The sequence below is a fragment of the Cynara cardunculus genome, assembly GCF_001531365.2.
Source record: "Cynara cardunculus var. scolymus isolate 2C chromosome LG 2, CcrdV1, whole genome shotgun sequence".
Taxonomy (NCBI): domain Eukaryota; kingdom Viridiplantae; phylum Streptophyta; class Magnoliopsida; order Asterales; family Asteraceae; genus Cynara; species Cynara cardunculus.
Genome location: NC_037529.1, coordinates 24,053,909 through 24,065,130, shown reverse-complemented (window position 1 = coordinate 24,065,130; position 11,222 = coordinate 24,053,909). Strand labels below are relative to the sequence as shown.

Sequence of the window (11,222 nt, the reverse complement as noted above, 5' to 3'; positions counted from 1 at the left end):
TTTACATTATGAGTTGTGGGGTTTAACATATTACATGAATTTTATGGAGAAAGAGCAACGATATCAATGATAAAAAAAATTCTGAAAAAAAAAACATAGCACATCAATCACAACAAATAACTTAAATAAAAACATAAAATAAACCATAAAAATGTAGCTTTCATCTTGATTTACACATTCGATTGTATAGTTTGCAATATGATGGAAGAATTAGTAAAACAAAAGAAAAGAGGTTAAATTATATATAATATATAGATGGGATAAAAAAACAGAATAGAAAACGAAAAGTGTAGAACATTTATGAGTTAATAAATACTATTAGTATAAGCAAAAAAAATAAATCTAAAAAAATCTAAAAATTTGGAAAAAAAAGAATTATGAAATAACTTTTCTCACAAAGTTTCATATAAGAAACTTCATATTTTACTTCTAGATTTACATAAAATAATGATGTCAAATGCTCATTATGGACATCTCTAGCTTAGAAAATTTTATTTTCATTTTAGAGAAAAATAATGAAATCCACATTTTTCATTCACGGATAACAAAATATTTAACCTATTTAACATTTCATAAATTCAAAATAATGAGAAAATCTCTTTTAAAAAATCATCTTGTGACAGTATACCGCACCATTCATTGTAAGTTTATTTTAATTAGTAGATGAAAAGATGAAAATAATATAATGAATATCCCTATGAAGTAATGCAATGTAAAAGTTAAAGCTAATTAAGTTTGAAGTAATCAAAAAAGTCTTCTTACATATTTATCATTTAGGGATAGAATAGTATAACTTATTTAATATTATAAAAACATTGACAAATTATGGATGAACAAGTGGAAGTGTTTAGAGGTTTCATCTCCAAGAATGAAGAGGAAAAAGTTGGAGGTTAAGCTTTTTAAAATTACCAAAACATCCTTATTTTGATAAATTTCATGTTTTAAAAATAGGGATGGGAAAGTATTTTACATATCAAATATTTTAAAAAAATCAAAAATCTTGGAAAAAAGAAAGACAATATATATATATATATATATATTGATGATTATCAATCACGTATAATTAATTATTGTCGATGGAGTTTAATTTCGGTTTTTTATAATATTTTCTAATCATAAAATATCAAAATTTTATTCGAATATATATGATCCAATCGTAAACACAATCATGTTCTACGATAACAACAAATCCAACAATATTGAAAAAAAGAAATATGTAATAACAAATCACATTTTCTAAATAATATAATTTTTACATATCTTTTTAAAATCTTTTAAGTTTTTTCAACTCTTATTTATTCATAACTCACCAAATGATTTATGTCAATTGAAAAAATCTTGAAGTACTCAAAATTTGACGTAATTATCAATTACGTATAAATAGTTATTGTTAATGAAATTTAAATTCGAAAGAAAATTATCAAATCCCGTCATTACAAAATATCAAAATTTTATTCTAATTTATATGATCCAATCGTAAACACAATCATATCATATGATAACAACAAATCCAACAATATTGAAAAAGAAATATATAATAACAAATGACATATAATTTCTACATACCTTTTAAAATTCTTCTTCAACTCTCACCTTCTTTATCCCTCACCAAAGGAATTTCTAGGATTTCATTTTTGTTTATTATTGAAACTTTGAAAAACAAATTTCATTAAGAAAGTAAATGGAAGAACAAATCAAGACTTGGAGGTTAAACTTGGGTATACAAAATTACAAAAAGCCCACGTCAATTATGAGCTATACATTTTTCATACAGGGCCAGAAAAGTCCTTAACATATTCAACATTTAAAAAAATAAAAAAATTGAGAAAAAAGATAGGAGAAGTTCTAAGCATTAGAAGGTGTGATAACTCTGAATTTGTGAGAGTTATTTGTTGTTCAATACCCCTATTTTTATTGTGTCTTTTGTACCCATTTTGTTTCTATCTTGTATTTTTGGTCCAAAATATATTAAGAGGTGATGAAATATCAAGAATTTGATTATTTTCTGAAAAACCATTGTTGTTGGTATAATGCCCACTTTCTGCTCACATTCGTCCTATGTCATATTTTCCTTAAGACGGATTTGGATAAAATTCAAATACTGGCTCTCCCGGGTATTAAAGGGATTTAATTCTGAAGTCAGATCCGAAATTCTTGAATTTTTTAGAAGAATGGCCTTTTTGGATTAAAAAATGTCTTAAAAGTAACCCTACCATTATTTTAATGAAAAGGGCTTCATTACCTTTTCCTTAATTTAAGGGTTAGGTAACTTTACTTTTTTCAACCTTTCAAAAAAGGTGACAAGGCCTGGAAAGTAGACAAGAAGTGATGGGGGGTAATGAAAACTTTCTTCCTTTGGGCGAAGAGTTTGTCCGGTTCTCACTTTTTCACTATATATTGAAGCTTTTCTCTCAACTGGAAGATATCAATCCATCAACAATTCAGCCAAGCAACCTTGGAGCATTCTCTCATGCTCTAGAGTAGTAGAGCAAGTTTAATTTTTGCATTTCATTTTATTTTCGTACTTAGTCTTTAACTTCACCACTTTGTATTGTATGCTCCCCGTGGGCAACAATTTAAGTGCTATTTTCAGTTCAAGTATTTCTTATGCATTTTTCTTCTTCTGTTTCCTCTATGTTTTCTAAATTTATTATGAGCTAACCACCCCTTTGGGTGTGGGTGTTAGTCAAACTTATGAATTTGAAGGCACACTTGGGTGTTGCCAATTTTATTAATTCTTAAGCTTAGTCATTTAAGTAGGGACTTAAGCTCAACGCAGATAAGCTGATCACTTCGAAATGTTAATATTAAATCCTTGATCTAGAGATGGACGGATCTGAAATACGGCTTAGATGATGCACAAAGATTTGAGAAAGTCTTTGATAATCACGTAGAGATGAAGATTCTGCATGTTCTTAGCTAATGTTCAGATATTAGTCGAGCTTATGCTACAAAGAGATTTGATTATAAATCTTCAGGCTAGTGGAACCATATATCTTTTATCTATTAGCTAATTCGGCAAGTCTAAGATTGATAAAACTGGACGCTTTATGGGCACTCTATGGGCACTGTATATAAGAATTCACTTTCGAGAGATTGGAGTTCTTATAGAAGTCCCATGAGTTTCTGACCAAACTGTTCCTGCAATTTTCTTAAGGAAAGCTTACACCCATACCCATATTTTAATATTAAAGGTTCATTTCATATTTTAAAGCTTTGCACAAACAAAACTCAACTATTTTCTCAAAACCGAAACGTGTTCAAGAAGTTCATGAAACTCTCTGATTCTCAGTAAGTCCATTCCCTGTGGAAACGATCTTGGTACTATACCACTCTATTACTTGAAGCGATCATAGTGTCGCGCGTGCACCTACACCACCACTTTGGGGACTTTGTGCCCATAGTGTGCGCACTTACGATTCTAGCATATCAAGTTTTTGGCGTCGCTACGGGGGACTGGCACGATTTTTATCTTGAGATATTGATTTTCATTAGAGCCTTGGTCATTTGTTTCATTCGCTGTTCCTGTGTTGTATGCCACGGCTACAATACGGTGATCTTTTACCTTTTGATCTTGAGTTAGAAAGAAACATTAGGAGACAAAGAAGAGGTTGAAACAATCAGCGAAATCCCAGTCTAAACCGTACCATGGGGGATAATCCAACTCTTCGGGAAACCATAGTTAACATTGCCGATGACAAAAATAGAGGCATACGGGACTACGCAACTCCCGAATTTGGTCAATTGGCCTCGGGAATTGGTAGGCCCGAAATGACAGCAACATCTTTTGAACCCAACATGGTAATGTTTCAAATGATTTCCGCAATGGGTCAGTTTGGGGGATTATCTTCGGAAGATCCGCACTCTCATTTGAAATCTTTTATAGAAATGAAGGATCATTTTAAAATTCCCGGAGTTACTCAAGAGCCCTTACGTTTGACGTTTTTCCTTTACACATTGAAGGATAGAGCTAGAGCATGGCTAAATTCCCAACCACCAAACTCAATCCTTACTTGGAACGATTTGGCGGAAAAATTTCTAAAAAAAATACTTTCCTCCGACGAGGAATGTAAAAATTAGAAATGAAATTACGACATTTCGCCAAGAAGAAGATGAAGCGGTATCGGATGCATGGGAGAGATTCAAGGACCTTCTTCGGAAGTGTCCTCATCATGGAATCCCCCATTGTATTCAATTGGAAACCTTTTATAATGGACTTTCAAGTGCCGCTAAGATTATTCTTGACGCAACGGCCGGTGGCGCTTTCACAGCTAAAACCTACAACGAAGGGTATGACATTTTGGACCGAATTTCTAATAATAATACTGAATGGTCTAACCCTCGTGCTGTTGTTTCTAAATCTGCCTTGGGAATTCATGAGCTTGATGTCATTTCTTCTTTGAATGCTCAAATTGTTGCTTTAACAAATTTGGTTAAAAACAATTTAAACTTGAATGGGGAAAAGAATCAAGTTCAACCATAATGTCCAATTCTTCCATGACTGGATCTTGTGTTTTCTGTGGTGAAAGTCATTCTTATGAGTTTTGCCCCGAAAATCACGTTTTGGTAAATTATGTTGGAAACCATACAAGAAATAGCCCATTTTCTCCTACACACAATCCAAATTGGAGAAATCATCCGAATTTCTCATGGGCCGGAAATCCTGGACTTCAACCCCCCCGGGCAACTCAAGTCCAAAACCGACCCTCGAATCCCCCGTGATTTCATCAAGGTGGTCATCACATGCAAGGTAATCATCACATGTACCAGAGTGGGCAATCTTCACAATCACATGCACCTCGGCAAGAAAATACATTGGAGGGTAATGGTTCACTCGAATCTTTACTTAAAGGTTTTATAAACCAAACCAATGCCACCTTGAGGAATTTTGAGACCCAACTCAGCCAATTTGCCACGGATCTCAAGAATAGACCTCAAGGAACCTTCCCTAGTGACACGGAAACACCTAAGGAACATGTCAAAGCCGTGACTTTAAGAAGTGATAAGAACTTGGGAGAATCTAGTAACACAAAGGAAACACCTAGTGAGCCGATTTGTCAAGAAAATACTTCACATTCTTTTGACACATCGAAATTTCTAGTTCTGTTTTCTACTGCTGAAGTAACACAAAATCCAGTTTCTGTTCCAGAAACAGCAGCTTTGCCCAGTTCCAGCACCACCCAGTCTCCACCTGACACTACTCACAGTGGGCAGAAACTGCCCACACCCCAACAGAAAAAGACCGGTCCAACAGATTTAGATCTGAGAGATTTACCTTTCCCAAGTAGGATGAAAGCCAAAAATGTGGATGTACAGTTTAAGAAGTTTTTGGACATCTTTAAGCAACTCCACATTAACATACCTTTGGTAGAAGCTCTCGAGCAAATGTCTAGCTATGTTAAATTTTTGAAAGACATCCTCAATAAAAAGAGAAGACTGAGTGACTTTGAGACCGTGTCCTTGACAAAGGAATGTAGTGCCCTTCTTACTTGCAAAATTCCCCCAAAATTAAAAGACCCGTGAAGTTTCACCATCCCGTATTAGAGGGAAAGAAGTAGGTCATACCTTGTGTGACCTTGGGGAAAGTATAAATCTCATGCCTTTGTCCATTTTTAATCAGTTAGGAATTGGGGAAGTTCGACCTACCACCATGACTTTACAACTAGCGGATAGGCCCTTGCCATATCCAAAAGAAAAAATTGAAGACATCTTGGTAAAAGTGGACAAATTCATCTTTCCAGCCGACTTTCTAGTGTTAGATTATGAAGCCGATAGGAATGTTCTGATCATCTTAGGGAGACCCTTTCTTGCTATGGGTAGGACATTAATTGACGTACAAAAGGGAGAGCTGGCCATGAGAGTGAACGACCAACAGGTAACTTTCAATGTTTTTAAAACTCTTAAGTTCAATGGGGAAATTGAGGACTGTTCGTCTATTTACTTAGTAGGTGAAGATTYAGATCTAAGTTTGATAGACTGTGCCTACAGTGGAGACACTGTGGGTATGGCAGAAGACATTTGTGAAGAAGATTTACTTGAGGACATAGCTTCCTTTGAACAGTTAGATTTTAAAGATATACCAACCCAAACCCCGTCCATTGTAGAAGCACCCGACTTGGAGTTAAAATCACTACCTTCACATCTTAAGTATGCATATCCTATAGAGGGAGAAAAATTGCCCGTGATTATTTCCTCCAACATAAGTAGTAAACAAGAAGAAATGTTAGTAGATTTGCTGAAAGACCACAAGAAAACCTTTTGTTGGACCATAGCTTATATTAGGGGAATAAGTCCGTCCCTTTGCCAACATAAGATCATCTTGGAAGAAAATAGTGTTGGAAAGGTACAACCTCAAAGAAGGCTAAATCCAATCATGAAAGAAGTTAAGAAGGAAATCTTGAAGTGGTTAGACACAGGTATTATATACCCCATTGCTAGTAGCGATTGGGTAAATCCGGTACAATGCATGCCAAAGAAAAGTGGTAACACGGTAATCACCAATGACAAAAACAAACTTATCCTAACTAGGACCGTTACCGGGTGGAGGATTTGTATGGACTATAGGCAATTTAACTTAGCTACTAAGAAAGATCACTTCCCTTTTCCTTTCATAGATCAAATGCTAGATCGGTTGGCCGGAAAGGAGTTTTATTGCTTTTTGGATGGATACTCGGGATACAATCAAATCCATATTGCACCCGAAGATCAAGAGAAAACTACTWTCACTTGTCCCTTTGGAACTTTTTCTGTCTGACGTATGCCATTCGGTTTATGTAATGCTCCCGCCACTTTCCAACGATGTATGATGTCTATTTTTTCGGATATGATTGAGGACACTATGGAAGTTTTTATGGATGATTTTTCAGTTATTTGCACTAATTTGGAAAATTGTCTTGGAAACTTAAAGAAAAGTTTGGAGAGATGTGAGACCCATGACTTGATTTTAAATTAGGAAAAATGTCATTTTATGGTACAAGAGGGAATTGTTTAGGGTCACATGGTTTCGAAAAATGGTTTGGAAGTTGACAAAGCTAAAATTGAGGTGATAATGAAATTGCCCAAACCAATTTCGGTCAAAGGCATTCGTAGCTTTTTGGGACATGCGAGTTTTTACCAACGGTTTATTAAGGATTTTTCTAAAATTTCAAAACCCTTATATAACTTTGTTAGACCCCATAATCCATAAAAGGTAAAAGGAATGAAAAACAATAAGTGATGAAGAACCAGAAGACCGATGAAGACATCAAGGCAGAATTGACTAAGTCTGGAGAACAACCAGAGGGTCGATGAACAACCAGAGGGTCGATGAACAACCAGAGATGCGATGGAAAGAGCATCTTCATCACCCCTCTGGTCAACAACACTTAGAGTTTTCTTCAGCAATTCAACCAGAGGCATACGATGAAGATATGAAGATAAGGTTGATTCATCATCTCATGAAAGACAACTGGAGATGACAAGTCGACAGCTGTATTTCAAGTTTATCTTAATATTATAGCTTATCAATAGTTTAGATAAACATTATCTGTTAATAGAAGATTAGCTAAATAGTCTCACTAGATAGTTATCTTCTAATTAGCTTACTAGTATAAATAGGTGATTAGGYCTATTRTRTTAAATGTCGCTTTTACGTTTTTCTTATTAATAAAGTGAAACCATTGACGCTCAAGATTGTTCTTTAATGTTCATAATTTATTCTTGAGTGTTCATCATTTTGTTCATTAAAACACTATAATTTGGTTACTCTGAACTCGATTATTAGTGTTATTGGGAGATCTGGGATCAACAATTGGTATCAGAGCCAATTGATTGTTTTTCCAATTAAAACGATCATCTAAAATCTCTCAATTTTTTTTTCTCTTCAAAACGTAAAATCTCTCTCTTCAAAATTCTCAATTGCCAACTGGAATTCTGCATTTAGTGTTGGCTCCCTCACCAAGCCTCCAACCCTTCAACGAGAAGAATACCCACAATGGAAGATAAGAATGGTGAATTTCTTGGAAGGAATGGACAGGAACCTCCTGCGATCTGTAATGGAGGGTCCTTACATTCCACAAACTCTTGTCCTAAGAGTCCCAGGAACAAACACCACAGCTGAAATTCCTGCATACTATATGCCCAAGGATGAGAAGAATTTGGATGACGACGACATAGAATGGGTAGAGACAGACAAGAAGTCCAAACGACTGATAATCATGGCCATACCCAATGAAATCTTCCAATCCCTCGATGCATGTTCCACAGCCAAAGAACTATGGGATGAACTGGCAAGCCAACTGGAAGGAGGGGCTAAAATGAAGAAAAATCATAGAGCACAATGTCTCAACGAATACACAAACTTCAAGGCCCTTCTTGATGAACCGATTCAGAAGACATACGATCGTTTCAACACATTGATTAATCAATGTCGTCGAAACGACATCTCCAGAACTAAGGAAGAAAACAATGTTTTATTCCTAAAAAGTCGTGGCGATGAATGAACTCAGCTGTCAATGTCCCTTCAAGCAAATCAGGACCTAGACGGCTGGTCACTTCATGATCTGTATGGAACGCTTGCAGCACAAGAGAACGACATTATGAAGAAGAAGTTATCCATCGGTGGACCTCTTGCTCTTGCTGCCGATGAAAAGGAAATATCAAGGACTCCTACCAGAGAACATAAGAAGAAAGGAAAGAAAGCACTGGTGGTAGAATCAGAACCTGAAGACGAAACTTCTGAATCAAATGATGAAATTAAAGTCTTTGCCAAATCTCTTGCCTTGATTACAAAGCAGTTTGAGAAAAAGTTCATCAAGAAACCCTATGAACGAAAAGAATTCAAGAGGGAAAGGTACCAGTCATCCTATGAAAGGAGGCCATCTAAATTTCATCAGAGGGAAGATAGAAAAAATGGAAGAGAAGAAAGAGAAGAAAGAAGAGAGGACAGAAGAGACGAGAGGAAGGAGGACAAGGATGGAAGGAAAAATGACCTCCGCTACTTCAGGTGCGGAAAACTTGGTTATTTTTCCAAAGAATACAGAGGACGATTGGTAAAGGATGCTGACTATTACAAGAAHAAATACAAGTATAATCCTAGAGAGCGAAGCCTGATGGCCGAGAAAGAAAATTGGGTGTCTGATTCTTCATCAGATGATGAAAACAAAACACTCATCTGTCTGATGGCCACGTCCAATACATAATCTGCCTCCAACTCTGATGATCAGGTATGTGAGTCTACTTCAAATGAAACCAACTCTGCTCCATCTGAGCTAGAGTTAAGGGTTATAAAACTTTCAGAAGATTTCTTTAAATTAAAAGAGAAATTAAATTTTGAAAATTCTGAAAGGATAAAAGCAGAAAAAGAAGCAAGTTTCTACAAAAGAGAGACCGACCTTCTAACCGAAGAAAAAGCAGAACTAGCTAAGGAAAAGACTCGCATCAGCACCCTTAAGAAATCAGAGGAAGATAAACTTCTAGAACTAAACAAACGAATAACTAAGAACTTAGAAAAGAAAACTAAGGCCTTAAAAGAATCCGAGGCAGAGAGACTAAACTCAGTTACTCTTAAAGATTTCTTCCAAAAAGAACGGGAAATTCTTCACCAAAAGCTTCAAACCAATGAACTTCTGATGAAGAAGTACAAAGATGCCCAAGATATTTATGAAAAATCAAATGGTCAAACGGACACTCAAGGGATTGGATTCAATGAATTGGACTCTTTCATCGAATCAAAGAAATCCACCCTTGAATCCATTTTCAAAATTGGATGCATTCAAAAACCCGACTTTACTCCAAAACCAAAAGCAAATTTTAAAAAAGTTTAAGTCGATGGAAAAACTGTCGTTTTAAGACAGGATTTTGAAAATATGGTATACGAGAACAGTACAAGTAAGAATTCTGATGGAAGAAATGACACCTCTAAATCAGAGAACGATGGAACCCCTATGGTTAAACCAGAATCTCTGATTGTCAATTTTACTCCATCAGCAAGTACCGTTGATGAAAAAGATAATCCTAATGAGGAAACATCAGCTGATGAATCGATGAACCATCCAAGTAATATTGAAAGTTCATCAAAGTCAGAATCGATGAAACCTCAAGCAAATCACTATGAAGCATCAACCTCTGAACCCACAATCTCCCCTTCAATCCATGCAAATTTTGATTTCAAGAAATCAGCAAGAGACTTTCTCGATTCTGAATCCAAAGAAGAGATAATTTGTGAATCACCAAAGATCATTGAGAACAAGAAGCCTCAAAACTTAAAACCCTCAATGAAATCTGGTATTCCTTCATCGATGAAATCTTCAGACAAAGGAAAGGGAAAACTAAAAGATAGCAAATCTGCCAAAGATAACTCACAAGGCCCTAGTACATCTTTCAAGTTCATCAAGTTTACTCGTGAGCAAAAACAGAAGTGGCCTGCCTCTRAGAAAACTAACCACCACTTTTCCTCTCATTCAGCTGAAGAAAAGCAGACCTTCCTCAGGAGAAAAGAAGTAAAGYCAAAGACCTCTTCAAATAAACAATCTGAACTAGATAGGAAGTTTGTAAAAACAACCGATGCTAGGACADGATTTACTCCTGCRTTTACTTCTTTGTTTCCATCAAATAAAAAGAACGTTAGACACACAAATCCAAAGCATCGTCACTGTCAATGTTTAACTCTTTTACAAAACCTGAGGAATCATATGTTGACACATCACTGTCCCTTCTCCCAATACGTTTATCGATACAAAGTCAGAACCAATGAAAACACGAAAAAACCCAAACCCAAGGGTAAGGGAACTACAAATAAACCCAAGCCTGCAAAGGCTAAAGGGCGACAAAAAGAGTGTGATATCCCCTACTAACAAACGAGGACCCATTATGAAATGGGTACCTAAATCCACTTAATTTGTCTTGCAGGACCAGCATGTGCAACCATGGTACATGGACTCAGGTTGCTCCAGGCACATGACTGGTGACAAAAGTCAGCTGTTTTTCATCGAAAAATCTGGAGGCTCTGTGACTTTTGGAGACAACAGCAAGGGTACTATCAAGGGATATGTCACTCTCATCAAAGGCAACATCTCCATCAAAGTCTCTCTAGAAAGAAGTATATGTTAGTACTAGTCGATGAATACTCCAGATACACCTGGGTTGAATTTGTAAAGAAAAAATAAGATGTTCCAGACCTACTCATTAGAGTGATGAAAAGGCTCCAAGTCCTTCTACAACAAAAACTAATAAAGGTTAGAAGC

The 11,222-nt window shown here is 35.8% G+C and overlaps 1 non-coding gene across 1 annotated transcript; it reads right to left on the bottom strand.

Annotated features, from left to right (window-relative positions):
* Window positions 1-4,072: 4,072 nt before the first annotated feature.
* LOC112508248 lies at window positions 4,073-4,179 on the bottom strand. The gene has a single exon (XR_003068631.1). It is a non-coding gene; the product is annotated as a small nucleolar RNA R71 (small nucleolar RNA).
* Window positions 4,180-11,222: the final 7,043 nt, after the last annotated feature.